Source organism: Phaenicophaeus curvirostris, chromosome 8 (genome assembly GCF_032191515.1).
Source record: "Phaenicophaeus curvirostris isolate KB17595 chromosome 8, BPBGC_Pcur_1.0, whole genome shotgun sequence".
In the NCBI taxonomy this organism is placed as follows: domain Eukaryota; kingdom Metazoa; phylum Chordata; class Aves; order Cuculiformes; family Cuculidae; genus Phaenicophaeus; species Phaenicophaeus curvirostris.
The window spans coordinates 16,786,945-16,811,946 of record NC_091399.1 but is presented as its reverse complement, the minus strand read 5'-3'; the positions used below and the strand labels follow the sequence as shown (position 1 = coordinate 16,811,946).

The 25,002-nt window shown below is 50.0% G+C and overlaps 1 pseudogene; it reads right to left on the bottom strand.

The window, feature by feature from the left end:
- Nucleotides 1-6,154: 6,154 nt before the first annotated feature.
- Nucleotides 6,155-23,074, bottom strand: LOC138723329 (tudor domain-containing protein 5-like; annotated as a pseudogene).
- Nucleotides 23,075-25,002: the final 1,928 nt, after the last annotated feature.

Here is a 25,002-nt window from a genome sequence, read left to right as displayed (position 1 = left end):
GAACCCCTCTAGCAACTCCTCAGGTCCCCTCTAGGATCCCCCAAATCCCTCGAGGGACACCAGGACCCCTCTGGGGCCCCCCAGGACCCCTTCAGGACCCCCAAAAGCCCACAGGGAAGCCCAGGAATCCTCTAGGCCCCCCCCTCCCCCAGGGCCTCTCTAGGACCCCCCATAACCCGTGTAGGGACCCCAGGATCCTTATAGGGAAGGCCAGGACCCCTCTGGAGACACAACTCCCCCCCACCCCAGGACCCCTCTAGGGTCCGCGGAGGGTCATAGAAGTATCCCGGGGTGTTCTAGAGGAGTCTTGGGGGTCCCTACAGGGGTCCTGGGGATCTTTACATGGGTTCTGGGGGTCCCTAGAGGGGTGCTGGTTGTCCCTGGAGTGGTCCTGTGAGGATCTCGAGGGGACTTGGGGCTTCTTAGAAGGATTCAGGGGGTCCTGGGAGTCCTTAGATTGGTCTTGGAGGGTCTAGAGAGATCCTGTGGATCCCTAGAGGGGCCCTGGGGCTTCTTAGAGGGATTCAGGGTATCCTGCGGGGGCCTAGAGGGCTTCTGGGGGTTCTAGAGGAGTCCTGGGGTCCCTCGAGGGGCTCTAGAGGGGTCTCGAGGAGCCTTAGAGTTATTTGGGCGGTTCTGGGGACCCCTAGAGTCATCACGGGGGTTCTGGAGGGGTCCGATGCGTCCCTAGATGATTTCTAGGCGTCCTTAAAGGAGTTCTGGGGGTCCTAGAGGGGTCCTGGGGGCCCCTAGGGGTTCTAGCGGTGCATGGTGCTAGCGGGGTCCCATAAGGCTCTAGGGAGGTCTTAGAATGATTCGGGGGGTCCCGGGGAGTCCTAGAGTCATCCTGGAGAGTCGAGAGGCATCTTGAGGGTCTGTAAAGGGGTCCTGGAGGTGCTAGAGGCGTCCTGGTGGCCCCTAGAGGGGTCCTTGACATCACTAAATGGGTCCTGGGTGGCTGTTTAGACGTCCTGTGGGTGCTGGTGGCTTTAGAGGGATCCTGGGTGTCTCTAGAGGGGTCCTGGTTGTCCCAGGAGGGGTCCTTCGGGGCTCGTGAGGGATTCTGGGGGACCCCGTGGGGGCCCTAGAGGGCTCTATAGGGGTCCTAGGGGTCGCTAGAGGGGCCCTGGAGGTCGTGGAGAGGTCCTACGGGGCCCCTAGAGGGGTCCTGAGGAGTCCTAAAGGGGTCCTGGGGGGCTCTAGACCTCGCCCAGTCCATCCACGCCAGAGCCCGGGAGCTGGATCACAGCCCTTACCCTTCACGGACACGCAGGACAGAGTGAGATTACGCAGGGAGATCGTTAAGAAAAGATTTTATCCCAAACTTCTTGTGCGGTTAGTTCTGCAGGCACTTTTCTTGTTGTGTGTGTATATCATGGGTAATAGAAAGTGTGATCGGTGGTGGGAAAGATACAGGAAGAGAAGGAGAGAGAAAAGGTTTAAGGAGCAGACAATACACTCGGAGATGCGTCCCGATCCAATATCAGGGAGGGTTCTTAAACGATCCCAAGAGACCAAGATTAAGGCACAAACGAGGTCAGGTGCCGTACAATCTTGTGAGCTTTATTTTAACAACTGACAACAGCGACAGGACAGAGAGGAAAAGAAAGGAAAAGTTAGAATCCCTAAGCAAGAAGACGGTAGAGATGCGGCTAATTACCACCACCACGAATCCAGCGATGTCCCGTTGGATCGGTCTCGGTGCAGGTGATGATGAAGACACAGCCACGGGGTGATGATGATGTTCCAAGCTCCAGGAAGTCCGGCGAAGGCACACACAGCAACACACACGAGGTCGAGTCCACCAGCAACGAAGAAGCAAGCAATGAAGGAGTCCAGCACCCCGAGCCTGCCGAGCAATGGGGAAGTCAAGCACCCTGAGCCCGCCGAGCAATGACGAAGTCGAGCACCCCGAGCCCACCGAGCAACGAAGAAGCCAGAGGCTCCCCCATTTATCGCCCCAGTCCACGGTTTCCCCGAATAGTCCAACCATTTTCAGGAATGCCCAGGTGCCACTCGGTAAGCGCACTTCGGGTGGATGTCATGGTTTTTCCGTTGGGGACAGTTTGGCAGCGCTCACGAGATCGGCTCTTCATTGCAATAAAGATCCCTTACGAGATCGTGGGGGGGTTGGCAGCGATGTTGAGCCAAAGCAGTTCAACGGTTACGGCCCCTTACACCGCCCCGTGGCTCAACATCGCTGGCTTCATGGCGGTGTGAAAGACAGAAGGACAGAGAGAGAAAAAGGCCAGAAGAATGCGCAATACAACAACAAACAAAACGTCCAGCAAATTTTACAATCACAAGCATCTTCTTGACAATATCCTTAACAAATATTACAACCTTAACAAATATAAACATCTTACAAACCCACAAGCCTTATCTTAAAAACTACTTAAGCCTACAAAACCGTAACATCTTATCCTAAAACTAATCAACTCGACAAAGCTTCAACATCTTATAAAACAGTTTTAAACCTCCGATTCGTTGACCGTCGGTGCCTCCGGGCCCGCCTCTGATGCCTCCGGGCCCGCCTCTGATGCCTCCGACGAGTCAGCACGACAACACAATAGTTTACATTGTGGACATTCATGAGGCAAAAATACACGTATACAAAGGCAAAACACGAGAATCAATGCTATAACGCTAAGGGTATAAAAGATGGGGACTAACACCAACATTTTTAAAGAAAAATACCAAGAAGCGTCTGAGGCCCTGGCAGTCCACGCGGTCGCTGCTTCGCCCGATTTGGAGGTCGCATGCGCAGTGGGAAAATCCCTTTCCACACCTCCTTATAAAGCGATTTTAAGGCGTAACGCGCATGTGCTGTTTGGGTCTAGAAACTTCTAGGTGGTTCTATCCTAAACTTAGAAAGAAAAAAAAACCCTCTTGCAGCCCTTCCTGCAGTACCGCGATGCGGCCACACGGCGGCGGCACTGAGCTGGGGGGGGCGCTCTTTTCCCCTTTGATCCCCACCTTGTTGCAGGGGAGCTCGAGAGGCGGCCTGGAGTTCCCTAAAGGGGTTCTGTTGAGCCCTAGAGGGGTTCTGGGTCCCCGGGGTGTTCTAGGAGGTCCTAACGGGGTCCTGGGGGACTCCAGAGGGGTCCTGGGATCCCTACAGGCATTCTAGGGGTTCCTAGAGGGGCTCGAAGGGGTCCTAGAGGGAGCCTAGGGGGTCCCTAGAGGGGTCCTCGGCTTCCCTGTAGGGGTTTTGGGGGTCATAGAGGGGTCCTGGGGGCTCTAGAGGGGTCCTGTGTGTCCTCTTATTAAACCTTTTCTTAACCATCTCCCTGCATCATCTCACTCTCCCCAGGACCCCTCGAGGACCCCCAGAACTCCTTTAAGGACCCCTAGAAACCATCTAAGGATGCACAGGACCCCTCTAGAATCCTCGTGACGACTCTAGGGGTCCCCAGGACACCCCGAATAACTCTAAGACTCCTCAAAACCCCTCGAGAGCCCTGCAGAACCCTCTAGGGCTCCCCAGAACTCCCCGAATCCCTCGAAGAACCCCCAAAGGCCCCTCTAGGGACCCCAGGACTCCTCTAGAACCCCCGAGCATCCCTCTAGAACCCCCAGAACCCCTTTACAGACACCCAGAAGCCCTCTAGGCCCCCGCAGGATACCCTGAATCCCTCTAAGAGGCCCCAAGGCCCCTCTAGGGACCCACAGGATCTCTCTAGACCCTCCAGGACCAATCTAGGGACTCCCAGGACTCACTAAATCCTTCTAAGAAGCCCCAAGTCCCCTCGAGATCCTCACAGGACCACTCCAGGGACAACCAGCACCCCTCTAGGGACCCCCAGAACCCCTTTAAGGACCCCCAGGAACCCTCTAGGGATTCCCCAAGACCCCTCTAGAATCCCCTAGGATCCTTCTAAGACCCCCCCAGGGCCCCTCTAGGGACCTGCAGAATTTCTTTAGGGACCCCAGAACCCCTCTAGGGCTCACCAGGGCCCCCGAATCCCTCGAAGAACCCCCAGATCCCCTCTAGATCCCAGCTGGACCCCTCAAGGGACAACCAGGACCCCTCTAGTGACCCCCAGAATCCATGTAAAGACCTCCAGGACTCCTCTAGGGACCCCTAAGACTCCTCTAGAACACCCCAGGATACTTCTATGACCCCCCCAGGACCCAAGAGGGGTCCTAGAGGGGTCCTGGGGGTCCCAGAGGGGGTTTCATCTCCAGAGGGGTCACAGTCACTTTACAGTCCCCTGAGGCACCTTTCTCTTGTTCCAGTGCCTTAAGGAACAAATGTACAAACAGGGACCTGCCAGGCATGAGAAATGTGAGCTGAGATGCTCTGAGATGCACCTTTTCTCTTGATTAAAAGGGCGTGGAAAACTATTCAAGCACTCGCAGACACGTGAATGGCAAAAGCTTGTAGGAAAACATGCTATCCTGACAAGCGAAGCACCAGCAAAGGTACATGGGAGCACAGCAGAGCCCTGCGCCCGCCTCCAACAGGTACCCAGGAGTGTGCAAGAAGAGTGATGTGCAGTGCTAACAGCCCAGAATATGCTTCCTCCCTCCCAGACTGGCAGGTTAGGGTGCTCCCAAGTCACAGGCAATGTCCCGACGCTGCTTAATACTTGCTGGCTGCTCCCTTGCTGCACATAGAAGCCCCTGGTGTCCACGCACCCTGTCTTCCAGACCCTGACAGAATCTCCCCGTTCCCAATTTCCCGGGACATCCCATGCTGAGCCGCAGCGGAAGCCGTCCCCAAAAGCCCCCAGCAACACTTCCAGGCAGCTGCAGGACCCACTCCATCCCAGGCAGGGCACGGGGATGGAGGCAACCCCAGCTGGGAACAGGGCTGCTGCCCACCCAGCAGTCTTTGCAGCTCCTCATCCCCCACAGAAGAAGAGTTCTATGCTGCAGGGAGCCGAGCTGTGGAGCCCAGCAGGGACACGGCAGCAGTGGGGACAAGCAGGGGAGGACACACGGGTCTCCTTCGGACACCCCAGCCCAGCCCCAGGTCCCACGTGCTGCAGCAGAAAGGGTGCTGTTGGGACAAACACCCCATCGCCCGGTGCTCCGAGCAAGCTCAGCTCCCTTTCATCCGCTCCCTTCGCTGGACGACAAACGTGTGAGACAAGCCCCCAGTCTGAAGCCAGAAACCTCCCCACAGGGTTGTACAGCCCCTGCCTGCTCAAGCCATAGCTCCCCACCTCTCTGCTCCCATCTCCTTCACTAGCTTCCCCTCCTAAGAAGCCCCAGATTCTCTCTGCCTTTTTTTTTTTTTTTAGCCTTTCACACATCCAAATCCACCCCCAAATGCTGAAATCAAAACAAAATAGTCACAACATCCTGAAAGAGTTTGGGTTGAAAGACAGCTTTAAAGATCGTCTCAGACCATCAATAAACTTCTTATGCTGGGCTTTTAACTGTTTCAGCGTTCGTGTTAAATCCCACCTTGAGCCTTTCTTGGGGCTCAGCAGCAAAACACACCTCTGGCACATTTCGGGGTGGGCAGAGCGGCCCCTGAAGCCCTGAAGAACAGTCCAGGCAGCAGCAAAGCAGCTGAATGTCAGCATTCGCAGCCAGGGCGCATCTCTTCCCACAACTTTTCTCTGCATTAATAAACTCAGGCCCAAGAGGATTTCTTGCCACAGGCAAAGAGCTACGTAAACAAGGCCAATGTCAAGCTTCAAGCCTTCTCTTACTGGATTCTTTATAGATCTCATTCAATATCTGTACCACGGGATTCCCGATGCTTCGTAGGTCTGGCATCCCGATCCATCAACAATTCAGAGCATCCTTCTCTCGGGGAAGGAGATTTCCTTTGGCAAGTTCTCAGCATCACCACGGACTGAGGCCACAGCTGGGATACAACCACCTCTCCTAAGAGCAAGGAGCGTGTGGAGCATCCGTGAAGTCAAAAATCAAAAAACCATTTCCCCACACAACGTCAAAACTGCTTGTGCACTGAGGGAGTGAGGGATAGGTAGTCCACTTCCCTCTCCTAAACTTAGAAGATATATAGCACAACGTCACACTCTAATGCAGTGCTTCAGAACAACAACCAAGAGCAATAAATCAGTACCAAATCAAACTGTTTTCCTGAAACATTAAACATTTCTGAACAAAGAAAATAACAGCGTGGTCATACCGGTGGCTTTTGCTACTCCAGGCAGCCTTCCTTGGCAGTTGCTCAGCCTTCTTCCCCTCTTCTCAAGTTCTTTCTCAGGCTGGGGAACCACTGCAAGTAGGAACCGCAAGTGGCTAAGCGAGCAGCTGGGAACAAGGCAGCTAGCGTGACAGGAGGGACAAGCAGTTTCAGAGACGGCGCTTGGTCACACAGCCCGCTGGCACCGCACAGGCCAACCTCGGCACTTCTGGGCAAGTCTGTTCCTCACTTCCTCTTTCCCTGCATAAGGAGGAACACAGAAAAGAAAGACGGCATCAACAATGGCAACTCTCAGAGCTCCACTTTAGACTGATGTCCCTTTTGCCTAGACCTTACCGGGTCATGGCGAGAGGGCTTTCTACTGCACATCTCTTCGGTGAGCCCAACGCAGTATAATCTGAGAGCCTCTCTCCCTCTCCTCCCAGTGCTGCTACTCAATTCACATCTGATTTCCCATCCGTTTCCCCGAGGGGGGAAGTCACATGTGAATTGAGTAGCTCCTGCCCAGAGAACCGGGCCTCCACTCCACAGAGAGCGCAGACAGATCCGTTCCGAGGCACAAACAACAGGCGCCGCCTTTGGCAAGTCAACTGGCCTTGTAAAATGGGCAAAGCTCATACAGGTTGGTGGATCCATTCATCATTTGGAAGATGAACACCCACACAGGGACCTTACAAAGTTAAAAAACTGCTTTTGTCCCTTACCTCTGGCAGTCAGAGATTCAGTATGAAATGAACACGGGCTAGCATGGAGAAACAGACTTCTGCACGAAAACAGCCTGAAGTCTAGAAAAGACAGCAAAAATCAGAGAAATAACCCTCAATGCACTTGTTCCCACGAAAGACCAAACCGATGCATTGCACCTGGTTATTTACTATCGTCGTATCTCCACCCCACAGGAACACCAACGTTTCCACCTGTTCTAGCAAAACAGCAGCACTAGTCCCAAGGTGCCCAACAGCGACTGCAAGAGTCGCAGCACAGTTACAGGCTGCTCAGTTTTCTGCTGTGTTCAAAGTTTACCGACAAATCTATTCGTACTGTTATGGTCGTCCAGCATAAATGGCGCTGCCATAAGTAGAACAGCGGGATGCAGAGCAAGACGTTGGGCCTCGTTGGGAAATCTTTCTGTCCGATCAGGGTCATCTTGGCTCATTCCTCTTGGTTGCCTGGAGTAGGTATAAACGTCTTCCACCGACTTGAAGAAGACAACTGGTATTGAGGACTCTTCAAGAGAGGGAAGTGTCTGCAAAGGTATATCAAAAACTCATGAGAAGGCACGATTAGTACATTCGCTTCATCGGCTGCCCTGGTCTGTATCCTCTCTCAATTGGAAGGAGAGCAACTGGATAATTTAAAAACAAAACACCAGTAATTACTAACAACTTTGGCCAAAGGGCAGCTCTCCTGCACAGCAAGCTGGAAAGAGGGACACATTAGCACAAGATACAAATCACCACGTCTTAGCAAAGAGCGAACAGCTGGCTCACCTCTCGGCAGCCCCACGCAGAACAAATTATGGCAGCAGAGGGAGTTTCTGCAAGGGAGCGGGAACACAGTCAGAGGCCGTGGCTCTGCATTTTTTCTCAAATTAAGCAAGTTCCAGGGACGATTACCCACCTTTCGGCCACAGACAGGTAATACAGCCAACGTTTGTATTTGTTAACGCAGCCCGGACGAGAAAAATAGCGAAACAACAGACAAGCAACTATTCCCCTTGCCCAACTACGGCTGTTCAAAAATCCGGTACTTGCTCTCTAGGCTTATTCTGTTGTCAAGGCAGCAGAAGAGAGCCATCCATCCTCACAAGGGGTGAATCGCCATTCAAAGCTGCTTCACACTTTGGTGGAAGTGTGTTCAGAGGATTAGCCCACAACAAAACAATTGTTTTCACAAAAAAAAAAAAAGGATTTAAACAACATAAACTGGCCTCCCCAGGGGACCACAAGGTGCTCCTGAAGCAGCACGGAGAGCTACACGGCTGGGCAGCAGAAATTCTGCGCTGATAGGACACCCATACAGAATAACTTGGGTGAGAGGTGAATCCAATTAACCAACCGGACTCTGCTCGATACCCACCAGCCCACTGTAAAATCCCCACCTGACATGCAGTAAAAATAAAAACTGCTAGGACAAGAGTTTAAAAAAAAAAAAAAGAACCAAACAGATGTAAAAGATGACTATCACCTCCTCTTGCCACCCATGCTATCCTCACTGGGACAGGCAGCATCACTGCCGCTCCACAGCAAAGCAGAAACAGACAGGGTGCAAGGGTGGACGCTAAAAATGTCTGTTAGCACACAAGAGGCAGATGAGAGCAGGTACCCTAGAGAGTGTTTGAGGAGCAGGGAGTAGCCAGGCCTTCTCTGCTCCAGTTAGCAAATCCCTATGCTTTGGAACTCGCCGTTTAATACTTGTGGGGAAGTACTTAAGTCAGCTCACAAGGACCCTATTGCTATCTGCTCATCTGCCTACTTCTCATCTCACCTCATCGTACTTTCTCCCCACGCTTCCTAGGAGAGGTTTTCCCTCCTCTCTCGTTCTCTCAAGGTCCCTTTCCAGCTTGCTTTCCCTCCATCCCCTTCAGGTAACATCTCCCAGCGCCACCAGTTCTTCCAGCTCTGCTTTAGACTATCTGAGAGCCAGCTTCCCCCTCGTCCTTCTACAAAGCGCTTTGTCTCAGTCACTCTCAATCTCCAGATGGGTAAGGAGCTGCGGTTATCCAAAACCTTGCAGGCACACTCCCATTTCCAGCTCTATAACACCTTCTGTGACTCGACAAACCCTGAGTGACACCGGCTCCCTGCTGAACCCAAAGGAGAGCGCAGGCCAAAGGCCATGCTGCAGGCCCGGCCAGACTCATTACCATTATCATTAACCACTATTTAAGCAGTAAAGTTGTGTTACTGGTGCCACACAATGCCTCAAAGCACAGCCCAAAATGCCACCCTCTCAAACCCATCCCCCTAACCCAGGGGGGACCTCTGAGTGATCCAGGAAAACCCCACAATGACTCCCAGTAACCCTCAGGACTGTGCATGAAAGAGAAAGAAGAGTAGTCTGCTTCCCACCACACCTCAATGCACCAGCAGAGCACTAGTCGAGCACCCAGAAACAACAGCAAGGAGGAAAACACAGCCCCGAGGCCATGCCAGACGCTTTAAAAAAAACAAAACAAAAACCACAGGTCAAAGCAATTCACACAACCTAAAACCAAGAATAACCCTCCTCAACTGCAATAGCTCTGCTCAGGGCTCTCACCTTAGCCTCTGCGATGAGCTCTGGAGGACTTTCTTTTGTATCCTCCTGGGCAGGTTCAGGGTCTCGGTCCGTTGTGCTTTGGACACTGGCTTCATCCAAAGCTGGCCACACATCCCCCTCTAACTCCTCCTCAGCAGAGAGGTGCCACTGCCAAGGAGACGGACAAAGCAAGGAAAGCTACTGACTCCCACTTTCATTTCTGTACTCCACAGGAAAACTTACCACCTGGAAAGGACAGTTTTATCTGAGCAATCTTTTCTGGTTATTGCTTGCTGCCTTCTGAGGAATTTCACCATGGAGAAGTGCCTTCACACAGCACAGCTGAGACAACTCAGCGTCCAGCCATTTCGCACTTAAGGGCAGAGGAGGGGGTCGAGTTAATCCTGACAAGGCAAATCTAGGATTGGACAACACAAAGGGAGTTCCCCACTGCCAAAGAGGAGTTCCCAGAAAACGCTAGCCGAGCAGTACCAAGAGTCAGACGTATTTCATCCCAGTTCTAAACACTTTGAGCAATTATTAGAGTTGATACTGATGGTGACATCGGTGATGCACCGAGGAGGAGAGGAATCGTTTCGAGCAACTAAACAGAATAGCAGAAAAGAGAGGATTACTGTTCCTGGAAAAGGATTCTAAGACCCTTCAAAACAGAAGAAAACCTGAAGGCACTTACATTCCTCTAGTCTCCAAATTGCCAGCTCTGTCTGACGTTTACACACATGGATCTTGCTGCACTTAACCAGATTTTACCATAAAAATCACAATAAACTCAGATTTGCAGAGTCTCGGTCACATTCATTTCTCCCACATAAAGACGATGTTTGGGACCTTCAGTTCAGATGATGTATTGACAGTGCAAGCCCACCAATATCCAACACGTGCAGCTTATAGTTTCCCTAGCCCAGACACACAGTTGGCTAAAATAAAACCTGGCTAAAATGACCGCTTTACAAGTTACCGACACTACAGTAACTCTTACGTTTTTACGTTTCAGAGGAATGTCAGAAAAACAGCCCTGGAGCCGGCCCACTGCTGAACACTTCAACAGCTGACAGTTACTTGGCGTCAGTAGTAAAATGTGTCATGAAAAAACTACAATTTAAATCACACAAAAGTAGAGAGAGTGACCTGTAAAACAATACCCCTGGTGTTTCTAACGGTACCGTGCTAGACTGCACCCAAGACCTGGATTTTACTCCCTGCTTAACCCCTCTGTTCATCATTCTTTTTCATCCATTAAATAATAGCAAAGGGCTCCTCTCTTCAACCTGCTCTGAAATCAAAGGCGTACAGCAGTATCCAGACCTGGGTATCGGTCGCTTTTAGAGTTAACTTTTAAAAAAAACTCCAGTCGTGTACAACTTTAACCCCTGTAACAACCAAGCCTGCAAATGGATTCCTTTCGGAGAAGTTTAAAATGAGCAAGACCCTTAAGGCAAACAAGACATCGCTAGTTCTTCTGCTCCTTTCCCACACGTAAATGACACCCCGAGTTATTACACATCCTTTGCCAAACCCCAGAGACACTAGAGGAGACCACACCACCTCTTGGCTCCTGGGGTGCAAACTAGGAAACTGCTAAGTCAAACTGATCTCAGGGATCTGGTACTGGTCTGAGTTCTTGGAGTCCATTCTTCCCTCTAACTCAAAAACGATGGTGCGTATGGAAGGTTGGAGAACTCACTGAGCACAGACTCCCTGACGTCTGCAAAGGGATCAGAGGTCAAGCAGCGACGGACGTATTTATGGTCCACGTGTAATTGTTGTTACGTCACGGTTCTGCTTGCTTTTTATAAAAGCAAAGGAAAAAAAACCACTCCACAAGACACTGCATAGGACTAAGCCAACACATCTACTGATCCCTGGAGCCAATTCCACTGAACGATAGTCACACCGCAGCCAAACTCTCACCTGTTCCCACAGTTCATCCTCATCCAGCTTCGAGCTTGCTATGTCACTATTTACGTTCAAAGATTCCTGCTGCGAGCGAAGGTGTGGCTCCACGGGTTCAGCATTCTCCTGCTTTCTGCTGGGCTCAAGATACAAGGCTGAAGGATTCACTTCCTCAAATCCCTACGAACAAATAAAACCCCAACAGCTGAGTCAAGAAAAGTAAGTTGTCACCACCATAAAGAATAAAAAGAATTCTAATGGGTTTTACAAAGAAGCACACCACCCACAAGTGAGCTCTGAATTCTTGGAGAAATTGTCTTACTAAGAAAATCAACTCCCTCCAGCAATAAAATCACCCAGCAATAGCCCCCTACCCGCTAAATGGAACACGCACACGCAAAAAGACAATTATTGGATTTAATCCTGCCAAAATACGCATTCTGCATCTACTAAACGAAACAACAGATACAAGCACTCCGGGCTGCAAAGCCTGACTTTCTGCTGAGATACAAAACTGTTGCAGCACCTTTCTAAAGGTTTTCGTATCCACAGACTTCTTGCTGAAACGGAGCTGAGACATTCAGGCAACACTGATGGGCCTAAATCATAAATGCTCTCTGTGCTGGCTCACAGCTTCAATCTCTGCTCAAGGCACAACATGCAATCTACCCTGGTTACACCGTCCAGCACTATACACGTCACTGGCAAAGAAAGAGACTTTGTAAGCCAAGACCATATCTATAATTCAGTTTAACGGCACAACCAATCTCCGGGGCCTAGAGCAGGAAAGGCCAAAATTATTTATTTAACTACCCTGTTCCTCACTCAACTGCCCGTGCCACTGGCTAGCAGAAAAAATGGATATCAGACTGGATATCAGACAAAAAAAATTTCACAGAAAGGGTCATCGGGCACTGGTAGAGGCTGCCCAGGGAGGTGGTTGAGTCACTGTCCCTGGAGGTGTTTAAAAGACAGGCAGACAAGGTGCTCAGGGACACGGTTTAGCGGCAGATAGGAATGGTTGGACTCTACGATCCAACCTGGCAATTCTACGATTCTATGCAGCGCTACTTGAAGCCAGACAGTAACATCTAATGGACTTGCTCTCATGGTCTGGATGACTCGGAGGCCTCAACTTATGACTAACAAAACCTACCGGAATTAACAATGTTTAGAAAAGTTACAAATACAACTCCTCAATTCCATCCCAGCTTGGCCTCATGTTCAGAACATCTATTTTCCTTTTCGGCAATATTAACAAGCTAATCCACTTTAAAAATCCACTCTTAGAAGTCAGGATGAAAAGAATTTGTTCTGCTAAACCAGAACATCTCTGCTGTATCATCGAATTCCACCTTACCCAAAAAGAAAGCTGTCACCGTAGACACCGTGGGATACAGCCCCAAAACAGTAAATTGCAGGGAAGCAGGGAATACCGGTTTTGCTCTTCACAAAACTACTTGCTTCAAGGTAAAGATCTCTCCACTACAGGCACCCAACCAATCCTTTCCCTGCCTTTCCTGTCAGAAGCACACGCCTCCCTCCTGACCTGGGAAGGAACCTTCTTCCCACAGATGTCAGCACATCCCCTACTGCTCAAGACAGCGTGGAAGTAGATATCGTCCTTAGTGGCTGCGTCACACAGGAAGAGATGACAAATGCCATTCACATATTCATCCACGACGCCCACAAGTAGCTTGGAATCACACAGCTTCTTGAATAGGAGAATCGCATCATTGGACCGTGAACCCTGAAGAAGAAACGAGAATGTTAAGTTACTATAAACAGATCAACATCCAGTGCCCGAGATTTGTCCTTGTGAGTACTTGTCAAGAAGGCAGTGAAGCCAGGTCAGGCTAGGGACAAATACAGGGAAGTCAGGCAGACAAGCTTCCCAGCACTGAAGTAAATCAAACTACCCCAAGGCCGCAGTGCTAGGCACACTGGGAAGCCCTTTCACCCTAAACGTCTGTTTTCAAACACGCTTCAATGGTGTTCACCGCTCATTTTTACCACAACTGCCTAAAATATTGTTGCGTCTTTCTTTTTTAATTTCTGGAATCACATAATTAGAGACTTTAAAAGTGTCAGGTTTTGGAAACTGCTAAGCTTCACTGCAAAGAAAATTGTGATTCTTTAACCCTCAAAAAAACAGAGGAAATAACTTTTTTAAAATAATGTCTTTACAATGCAGAAGAATCAACCGTGCTCATGCGCTTTGCTTCAGAGACTGTATTTCTCAGGTGTCTTGACCAAGAGGCTTCCCAGCACGGAGGAACTTTTTTTATGACCTCTATAATCCTTTGGCTACGCTGACTGCATCAAACCAACTCACTCAAAGAAAGCTCTGTCAGAGAAGACAGATTTAAAACAGAGGCCTGGAGCTAGCAAGACTTCAGAAGGACCAGGGAGAACTACCGGCAGGGGAAGAAACAAGTCTGTTCATTTGCTTAACGGCAGCTATCTGTTTCTGCAACAATATGAGCAAGAATACTCTGACTGGAAGGAAAACAGACAGCGGAAGAGCAATCCCCTGCAGAGACAGACACTTAGGCAGTCACACTCCGCTGAACGTAACAGCAGCAGGACCCAAATTATTCCAAAGGTTTGCCCTTGTCAGGAGAAAAAGCCAACCTCGACTTGATGGCTGTCATGCATACGTCAAAGAAAACTGCATGTGAGCACGTACCCCCACGGGTTTTACCCACGCCAAGGAACACGGGATGGCCTGAGCAGGGAGCTTCAAGTAGCACCGCCTACAACGCAAAAAAAACCAAAACCTGTTACAGGAGTAAAGGAGCAAAACCAGGCAGAAGAGCAGAACTTCCTCCTCTTCTGGGTTTTAAGATCAGCTTAGGAATAGAGAGGCACATATCGCATCTTGTGCTTACGAATAAAGCCCGACAGCAGCTTTGGAAAACACTCCGTAGCCAGAGAAGGGGCACAGCAGAAATAGCAATAACAACCGGTCCCTTATGCCTTCCCTTGCCCAAGCATCCTCTCCTCATAACCTCTTTTGATAAGAAAGTTATGGACAGAGAAAAATCACTTTTGAAACACAGAATGCCTATGGCCAGGCATGAATAGAGGCAAATGAGAGGGCAGAAGCAAATATGGGGAAGGTACTGAATTACAGAGGAGAACGAGTACCTCTGACACCACAAATGCTCCCAACTGGGAGGATGTCTGTTCAAGAGATGTTTACGTCCATTCACAAAACTCAGGGAAGAGGATTAGGGAGCTTCCTCGAAAGTGACAGAAAGGGGCAAGAGTGAATAAAGGAAGAGGAAAGGGTTTAGCCCACAGCGATGATAAGCAAAGGGCTTGGAGTGATCTGCACCGCAGATCTTGTTCTTAACGTCACCTCACGCATTAACATGTAAGCAAGGAAGTACCTGCAAGGCACTGCTACGGGAAAAAAAAATCCAAATAGACACTTTCTAGGAAACCTGCGTGGTGGGATGTCTTCCTGGAGAGTGACAGGCCCAGCAGCCTCACCCTCATCCCTGGGAAGGCGATGGAACAGCTAATCCTGAGAACCATTTCCAGGCAAACCTTCGGACGATTCCCAGGTTTCCGTAATCTGCGTAGAACACCTCTGCTTCTTGGTCATTGATCACGCGGTGGATGATAACGCGGTACCACCATTTTGAGACCGTTACACAGCAAAGCTGTCCAGGACGTACTGAAGACTCAGGCATGACAGAACGATCAGAAACAAGTTTACTCAAGTAACAGTGTCTGCCAGAGATCACAATGAAAAACTGTGCTTGGTAGGACGCAGGAGATGGATAAACAGAAATACACTTCAGGGTTCAGAAGAATCCTCATTTCTCAAAGCCTCCACGAGACCGATTTTCAGGAGTTGTTCTAATAGATAGTTTATGTTTCTGTTCTACTTAAACCAAGTGACAATAAATACACAAACCTAAACTTTTAACATTTAAATGGTATTCTTGGGGTCCAACAAAAAGTTAACTAATGGGCGCTAATCAGCGACTAAATACAGCCATTCTAGTCGTTCACTTTTAACATTACCCTGACTTGGCACAGGGCTTCTTACGAGCCAGGTTCCGGAGTCCTGGCTTACACACACAGTACCTGTCTGCAGCCTGCGACCACACGTTTGCCCCACGGACATCCAGTATTTACTTTGGCACACGACTAACAGCAACTGCAGCGTAGTGGAAGAGTCCCAAACGCACAACGTACCTGACAGACAAACCCACTGATGGGGTTTTGCTTTCAAATATAGATATGACTAAGGCTTATTACCTGCTGCTTTTGGTAAGTGCTGGAGATGGAAGTAAAAGCCTTAACCAAGCACATCAGCAATAGCAATGTCAACAATACAGAACCCTCAAGTTCCTTTCCACAACTTTTCCAGGCTTTTAAAGTTTAAGACCGTCTAGGACACAGCCAAACTATTAGCGATACTTACTGCTTGCTAGATAAAAGGAATGGGGAAGCATTATGATTATGTGATTTAGTACGGCACTGGCATCTCCATATCCAGAAGTCAAGCCTGTAGTGACCGTAACAAACAGCTGGGTGCCCTGTTCCCTCAGTGCAAATACCCAGGTAATAGCACAGAATCAGCATAGCACGTCCTCCCCTCATCTCAAACATCATATCCTGGAGTTTATCGGATGTTTCTGCGTGGCACGCTTGGATGTAGAACCGGCTAGGAGAGATTATACATTCCACAAAGACTCCCACCAAACACAAGCGCTCCAAAGGTGGGAAACTGCAAAGGCTTCTGTCCTGAACAGCATCAGGGGGAATTTCTGGAGTCGTTGCCAGATTGAAGATTGACAGCTTCAAATCTAAATCTTGACACTACAAAGGGACAAGAGGAAAGTAGCACTCAGAAGTCTTGCTACGCCCTGAACACACATAACTGGCCTCTGCATTAAGGTAAAAAAATAGTTCTGCTTTCCTGGGAACCCATGAATTACTGAAGATCAGAGAATCCCAACAAATAGCGCAAACTCGGATTAAAACTGTCCCTGGGATCCTAACATCTATTTTCACACCCTCCACCTTCCTTCTCTCTTTCCTCCCTCCTGTGTAAAGAGTGGTGCAACAAAAATACCTTCCTCATATTCCTTCAAGGAATAAAGAAGAGGAACTGATGACACGTTAGGTATTTAGACAAAGATATTGAATGGCTACTGATAAAGAGAAAAAAAAAAATCAAAAACTCACACCAAAAAAACCCACCTGCTTGTTGGATTTTACCCCAAAGATGCTGTTTCTATCTTCTGTCCCCATGAAAGAGCACATGACTGAAGTAGAAAAACTATCTGAAAACAATTCAAGACACAGAAGGCACAAATGCATCTCACACACACCAGAGCTATTTCCCAAAAGATAAGAACATACAAACGCTACAAATCCTATTCTTTTCTCATTCTAGGCAAATTTGTACATCAGTTCTTGGCACAGCTTGCAATTTTGCATCATTCTTTAGCTGCTGTAAACTTTATTCCACTTGAACCAGCGTGCATGGAAACCTTAATCAGACATCAGCCACTTTCACTGCCTCCAGAGATTCGGTTTGTGCCAACAAACAGCACTCCTCCAGCGTCCAGAAGTCAAAACTATTCCAGTTTTACTCATTGTGAGTATGCTACGAGTTACCACTGCATCACACACCAGACAACTTACAGGAAATTTGTCTTCCAGCACACCCCACTGCTTACACGGCTACAGTCAACCGAGAGACAATACTAGCCCTTCGAACCGTTTTTTAAAAAAGCAGATTAGAGTCTCTCCTGCAGACTGAGCGAGGAAGAACACCCTTGAATTCTTTTTGTTAAAAACTTTGACTAAAACATTGAGTTAACCAGGCAGTTAACATTTTTGAGTTAAAGAGTACCTGAGGGAATTCTTGCCTGAGCAGCAGCAGCACCTCTAAAATCCCCTTACATTTCATGGATTTCCTCCCAGAAGTGCCAGTCAACAGTGATATTGCCAAGGGACAGGTTTGCTCCATGAAAGCTCCTCGTGTCAGACTGTTACGGGCACACGTGATGTTTATCACGTAGTTCACACGTTGGCAGAGACAACAGACATTCCTTTGAAAGACGTAGAAATGTCTACTTAAAAAACACCTTCACAAAATAGCAAGAAAATTATAAGAAAAAGGTAAACAACCGAACACACTGTAAAACTAGCCCTAGAAGAGGCACGGCTCGTAAGACTGGCTAACTCCTTGCCTTAAGCCAGAGCGGCAGCTGCCAAGAGTGGTGTGGATGACAACTTTCCTTCTGCTCGGCACGGCAAGAAAAAGCTGCCAAGAGCAGCAGCTCTATATATTTGACCCTTCTCGGGGCCGAGCAGATTGACTCGGCCCTTGTCCCTCATTTGTCCCTTACAACGCTTCCGCTATTGGCGTCTCATCACCAGATACTTCCATACCTTACAGCAGGCCAGGAATCAGGTCGCATCTTTCCCCTCGACTTTGCAGCATCTTGAAATCTTGGTTCACTGCCTACCCAAACACATTCCAGCTCACTTTCCTCCTCTCTAGGGCACTTTTAAAACAAACCAGCAAAACTGGTGCTTCATGACAAACACGAGTTGTACAAACACGTTCCAAGACTCGCCCTGCTAGAATCTTTAAACAGATTCCCTTTGCGACACATAACAAGAAAAAAATGGGGCTACGTGGACCATCTCTCTCCCTTTTCTACCCTTCCCACAAGCAGACTTTGTCTGATCTAGGGAAATTCCCCACGGACTTCATCCAACTCGTAGCCCTAAGCTTTCAAGTTCATTAAGTGAACAGCACACCAAATTCAGAAAGAATCCCTGCAACCCTTTCCCTGTCTAGGTACTCCAACTGTACAGTTGTGTAGAACCACCAGATGAGCTTGGCAGAGGAAATAATTCGCAGCAGGAGAACTTTCCTGAGAAAACAAAGGCCTAAAGATGCTCAAAAGAGGAAAAAAAAATAGAGGGGGCACAAAGAAATTCTCCCAAGCAGGTCTGGCAGGTCAGAGCCTCTGTACTTCTCCATCCCTTTCTAAAAATACATTGCTAAACCACAACAACAGCAACAAAACTTTCAAGTCCAACCAAAGAGCAGAGTGGCAACGACAGGACTGAGGTCTCCAAGGACCATTCCTCAGCTCTGCCACGTAGCTGCTAGACACTTAAACCCACGCTACTGCAGCAGGGGCAATGTCACACAGCTACTCTCAGAAGAAGGCTATTAAGAACACAAAAAGAATTGTCTCCACTCTTATTGGGGAACAAGATTATGCTTTACTGGCTTTGGATGATCTCCAACAGAGATCTCAAGACCAGAAAGAGACAAGAAGAAGACCTAGGCTGGAGGGCACATAGAGTTATATATCAGGTCAGTATGACTCTGGTCACCTCCAGCCTCATCTAAACTAGGTACAATTTTTTTTTGGAAGCAACAGTGCATCAACAATACAAACCAAGCAAAAACAAAAGCAGTGAAAAAAATTATCACCCCCTGGACGAAGACATGACAAAGCTACAGATCACTCATCCTGCCACTTACTTGTTTGAGGACATCACCCATATCTAGTGCTTGTCCTTCCACTGGCTCTGACTTCTCTTCTGCCGGCAGGTGAAACCACTTGGCATCACGGATGGGTTCCAAAGGAGGCATCTCAATTGCAGGTGCAGCTGTAAAGAGAGTTTAGTTGTTATTCTTTATTTACATATTAAGCAGAAGGAGAATACACCTGGCCATGAAAGCGTACAAGTACTAGTGCCATTTTCCTCATCTCTTGTAGCACCCACAGTCACGGGGATTTGCTTGAGAGGCATCCTTCGCCGTACTAATAAATTCAAGCAAAATAAAACACACTTGCTCTTGCAAGCATGACAAGGACTAAATAAATTCCTAGAATGATGCTAAGAAAAGTCAGGCATTTGGCAGGAACCTTATGCAATCCTCTGCTTTCTCTCATAGTTGTTAGGGGAACGCTGAGGATATCTACAGGCTCTTCTTCAGAGAAGCAGTATAGCTATGCCTTTCAGATTAGTGCTTCAGCCTCAAAAAGCGCATCTGGAAGGCTTTACCAGCCTGCGGAGCCGACGTGCCAGAGATCCTTCTAGTTTTATTACCTGTTGCCTGGAATTACTAGAAATTCCAGTCCTATACACGCATTCAGAAAGGGCCTTAACATCCCTTCTTTCACCTCGCACTGAAAAACAGTGGCAAACTGTAGAAAACTTCCAGTTAAGCTCTCTGCTACCACAACACCACCCTTGTAACAGCTGCTTCTACAGTACCTCGCAGCCCTTCTGCGCTAAAGCTTAGGGAAACCAGGACTACGACAGCTACTGGAAAGGCAGCATCATCACTTGAAACACAGCTGCTTGGCAGCTACATACTTCCAGTTAAATAATACCCTCCCTCACCTTCTGGCACCTCTTTGCGCGCCCCACCTTGCGGCACCTCTTCCTTCGCTGTCTCACCTTCCGGCTACTTCCTCAGGGTCAGCAAGGAACCTGCTTTTGTCTGCTCAACAACAATGATATCGGACACACTTTCAAGGACTTGAAATACAGAGACAAATCCGTATCACCTATACTGGAACGGCCGGCCAAAGCGTCTGCGATAGGCCCTCTCAAAGTTCCTGAGCAGAAGTGGTGAGGAACTCAGCAGATCCTGCAGCTCAGCCTTCCCAGTCGCTGGCTGCGAGGGAGACACTTTGTGTTCCTAGAGGGAAAAGCAGCACGTGCCTTCACAGCATCATTCTTTCGTGACTTAACACTTTCCTCCTGCCTGGCAACCAGTTTTGCAATACCTTTGGTGGTCTCATCTGCAATGGCTACCAAAGAAAGAAAGAAAGAAATAAATTATGAGATTACCAAGACAGCAAACTACTGAAAGCTTTATACAAGCAAAGGTCCTCCTCTTTCCTATTCTCCCCACCCTCTTCAGAAGCAGGCGTGTCTTTCAAAACCAATCACGCTAGATCGCATTTCCAACAGGGTAACTTTTACTTTCCCTTTGTGAACTGAAATGAACCAGATGAAACAGCCAAGAACCAACCTGCACCCTCATCCCTAGAAATCCAGATCCAAGCAGAAAGGTGGGTCCAATTCTTGGATACAGGATCACAAAAGGAAACTCATCTGCTGCAAGTTTTGTTGGGAAAATAATAAAAGTTCTTTGATACAGACTGAACTTCCTATAGAAACGTTACTGCAGTTTCTAAACCAAGAGCAGAGTGCAAAATGTACAAAAAGAACTGGAAGCCTCTGTTATTTTCCAGGAGGAAGGAGGAGAAAAGTACAAAAAGGCAGATTAAGACACAGTAAAAAACATCAACGGCAAAAAAATTAAACAGAGCTATATGAGAAAAAGAGTGACAGAGATACATGACCTACAGCTCTGGCAATTCATTCTGCACCTCCTGGTTTTAGAGCATCGCTTCATACCAGTATGAGGTTCCAAACAACTCCTCCACTTTTACGGAAATAAAACCTCACCTTTGAGGATAAACGTGCCTTTCTCCTGAGGACAGATTCTGACAACGTCAGGCATTTTTGCCACCAGCTCCAAGGTGGATTGGAAGCCCAGGTCACGTAGAGGGAGAGGTTTGCCCATCATGGCCATGTACTCCCCTCTCCAGCTGTGCTGGGGTTAAACCCTCTTTATCGGTAATAAGCAGCGACCTCACCTCCTTCTTCCAGGCGGGGGGTCTCCTTGCTCTGTCCTACGTGCCCCCTTGCCCCTCGCAGAGCTCCCTGCATCCCTAATCCCAGGCATGGGGAGTCCCCCCTGTACCCCTCACACAGCTCCCTGCATCCCTAATCCCAGGCATGGGGAGTCCCCCCTGTACCCCTCACACAGCTCCCTGCATCCCTAATTCCAGCCCCAAGCGCTCCCTTGCCCCTCACAGAGCTCCCTGCACCCCTAAACCCGGGCATGGGGATTCTCTGCCCCTCAGAGAGACCCCCCTGCCCTTAATCCCAGGCGTGGGGTCTCCTTGCTCTGTCCTACGTGCTCCCTTGCCCCCCACAGAACTCCATGCATCCTTAATTCCAGGAAGGCGGATGCACCCTCGCCCCTCACAGACCATGAAGAACCTTCCCTGTACCCCCAAGCGCTCCCCTACTCACCACAGAGCTCCCTGGGCCCCTAATTCCCTCCTTCTCCTCCTCCTCCGCGAGGGCGGAGCCGCCGCCTCCTGGCGGGAAAATGGCGGGGTGGGGGAGGAGGAGGCGGGAATTTTCCCCTGTTGGAGCAGCCCCTGCGGGTCAGTGGCACCTGAGCCCCCCTTCTGAGGGGGGAAAGGCAGAGCCCGAGGGCCAAAAAGCACCAGCTGTGCTTCCCCGCTGGGCTCCACGTGCCCCCTTGCCCCTCGCACAGCTCCCTGCATCCCTAATCCCAGGCATGGGGAGTCCCCCCTGTGTCCCAAGTGGGAAACGCTCATTCACTGGTAAAACCTTGAAAAGGATCAAGTCTTTGAGGCAAAGGCAATAACATTTTTGGTTTACAATTCGGCGCTGAGTTGGATGCCCTTCTAGAAAAAGGCCTCACGCTTTACAAAAGCAGTGGGTATATATACTAGTTTTAGGCAAAGAATAGTGTAAATCCTCAAAGAATGAAACGGAGGCAATGGCATTGCTGGACAGTGAGCAGCAAGAGGGAGGTATGGATTATGGAAGGGGAAGGGCTGGAAAGCTGTGGGCTCTTTGACCCTGTACGGCCACAGAATAACTCCGCACGGTGAGTGCCATCGCACCCGCCTGGCACAGACACAGTTTTCCTTGGGGTGAGACACGGGAGACCCCAGCCAGCCTCACAGCCTCCTGGTGCTGTAGAGCTAGAGTGATCACGCAGGTTCTTGGCATGTGAACCTCCCTCCAGACCTGCTGGCTCTGCAGAGAGCTCCAAAGGCAAAGGGGCAAGAAGGGAAGAGCTCGAGAAGATCTAAGTGGGAGACGCGCAGGGACGCTAACTTCACTGCTGGTCCGCCCTCTGGGTCTAGGTACCCCAGAAGGAATCTATTTCCAGGCCACACCTGCAGGTTTTCCCTCACAACAAAGGTCAGCCAGGTCAAGACGCCCCGTCCTGGCTTTGGGGAGATGGGGAAGGTCATTTTGACCCGAGCACCCCAGTCAGCCCCCACGCCTCGGTGTGACCGCTGGAGGGCGCAGGGAGATTTCAGTAGCACCAGCGGCTCGGTCCCACCGCATCAGGGAGCTGGGATGCGACTGAACTCCTGTTCCAAAGGGCCTGAGATCCTCTGACAGGGAAGGGCGCTTCAGGCTGTGCGCGTTGAAATCAACTTCCTATTCGCCATCTTTCTCTTTGCCCTTAGCTCACCTCTCCCGACGGACTTCTGGGCTCCCAGGTCAGCCAACAAATTGCTCCTTCCAAACCCTTGGACACCGCTTGGTGCCTGCAGGTCTTCAGCCTGAAGGCTGCTCTCTAGTCGAGGCCCCACGGGGAAGCACGGCTCCATTTCTGGCAGTAAAGCGGGGACGAAACCTGTCGGTGCATCCTGGCAGCTCCTGCTCACCTGAGCCAGCTCCAGGGAGAGCAAATGGTTCACACGCGCCGGGTTTAGGCAAAGGCCAACACTGAAGCTGACGGGCCCGGGCGCTTGTCAGGCTGTCGGTATTTTGGGAGCTGGCCTCTGCTAACACGGTCCTTTTGTATTTCTCCCTAGGAGTAAAGTCTCCAGGTCTGGGCGTCTGTGAGTGGCTTCTGACCATCTTGTCTTTCCTGTTCATCATAATGACCTTCCCCGTTTCTGTCTGGTTCTGCATGAAGGTGAGAATGGTCATGGGGCCTCCCCAGGCTTAGTAGTCGGTGTCTGATGTGGACGTAACTCACTGGTTCGGCACGTTTTGGACGTGAGCATAAAGCTTTTTCTGGGTCTAAGGTTCTATTTACACTTCTTCAACCCATCGTTAATTTTGACTTTCCTTCCTCGCACATTGCTGCAACAAAGGGCTGCACAGGGATCTTCCGCTACCTCTCAAATACTCCTGCTGAATTATCAGCAGGCAAGGGCTTAGGTTTCTCTTTTGCTGAACAGCTTGCAGGTCTGTTCACTTTCAAACATCGCCTTCAGCACACCCAGCCCAGAGAGAGTGGCACTGCAGCAGCAGGTAAATAGGTTTTGAATGTAAAATGTTAAGAGAGTTTGGTCTCTCAGGTACCGATGGATTTGCCCTCTTTTCCCCCTTTTCTCACATTTCTAGCGTGGCTACGAGTAGGCATATTTTGGTTCCCACTTCTGGGGAAATTTCACGTGAATCTTGCTCTCAACAAGGGTGTCAGTGTCATCCCTCGGATCTCACAGGGGTGAGCACATGCACACACGGTTCCCTCGGAGGCAAACAACCAGCACGCAAAATTTTAGCTCAGGATGTTTGAGTTTGGCCAGGCTCTGAGGAAGCAGAACGCTGGCCTCATCCTGGGAAAGCCCAGGCCCCTCTAACATGGGCTGCTCTCCCAAATCCTGGGTGTCTCGTGGCTGCTCCTTCTCTGCTCACACACAAGGCCAGCCAGCAGTTCTGTGTCAGGTCCTCTGCGGGGGTAAAGGGACACAGGGACAGGTAACTCCGGCAGCTCACACCTGCTGAAACCCTCCCTTTGCAGCGCATCCAGCTTTTGTTTCCCCTGCAGGTAGTGCGGGAGTATGAGAGAGCCATCGTTTTCCGACGTGGGCATCTCCTTCCTGGCAAAGCCAGAGGGCCTGGTAAGGTGGTTACTGAGATCCCTCCAGCTGCGTCACTCCCCTTCCTCGTGCGGAACCGAAGCTCACATGCTGGTGCCCTCCAAGCAGGCACAGCTACACAGGAGACGGGAGGGCTTTGCTCCCTCTTAGGGCCAGTGGCTTCTAATGCCTTTTCCCATCACAGAAGCAGCCTCTTAATTAAAGCCCACGTATGTTCCTTTGCAGTTTTGCATGCGAAACCCTCCCCTGTTGTCCAGAGCAGGAGATGCAATTCCTGAGAGCTGTCCCAGAAACGGGGCCCACGCCGCCTCTGGTCACTCGGAGTGGAGCTGGGCTACTGGCAGCCACCAGCGGGTCCTGGTCTGGACGCAGGAGGGAAGGCAGCCCAGGCGTGTGACGTGAAGCGGGTTGCGCATGGTTCCAGAAGCCTCTGGTTTTTTGGAAAGGGAAAAATATAGAGCGTAAGGAGCAGTGGCTGAGGGAACATGGGTGTCATCCCTTCCCCTTCACAGGGCCAGATGCACCTTGACACCCTAGAGCCTGGTCTTTCAATCCATCACCTCCGCAGCAAGGACAGACATAAACGTCCCCGTCCTCAAACCCAACAGGCAGGAGGACGGCGCAGGGTGAGCCTGGAAACGGGAAGGGGCTCAGTGTACAGGCAGGTTCTCCTGGGACAGGGGAACAAGCTGGGTCCCGTGTGCAGCCCCGGGCGTGAGATTTCACTCACACACAAACGCACACAGGTAACCAAGGATTTTGTCCCTAGTTCTGAGCTGAGAGGAAAGGGAAGAGGAGGAAGGGGCAGCCTTCATGGCCTGGCACTTCCCTGCAAGGTCCATCAGCTCTCTGGAGGGAAGGGAGGCTGTGCTGCTCCCGCTTCCGCTGGGGGTGCGGCAGGACAAGAGCTCAGCTGAGGGGCATCCGAAGCGTGAGAAGCGATCCATTGAACCAGCTCCCACCGAGCTGACAAGGGGGAATCCGGCTCACGTTGTATTTAACCAACCCCTCGGCTCCCTGGAGTCGCCT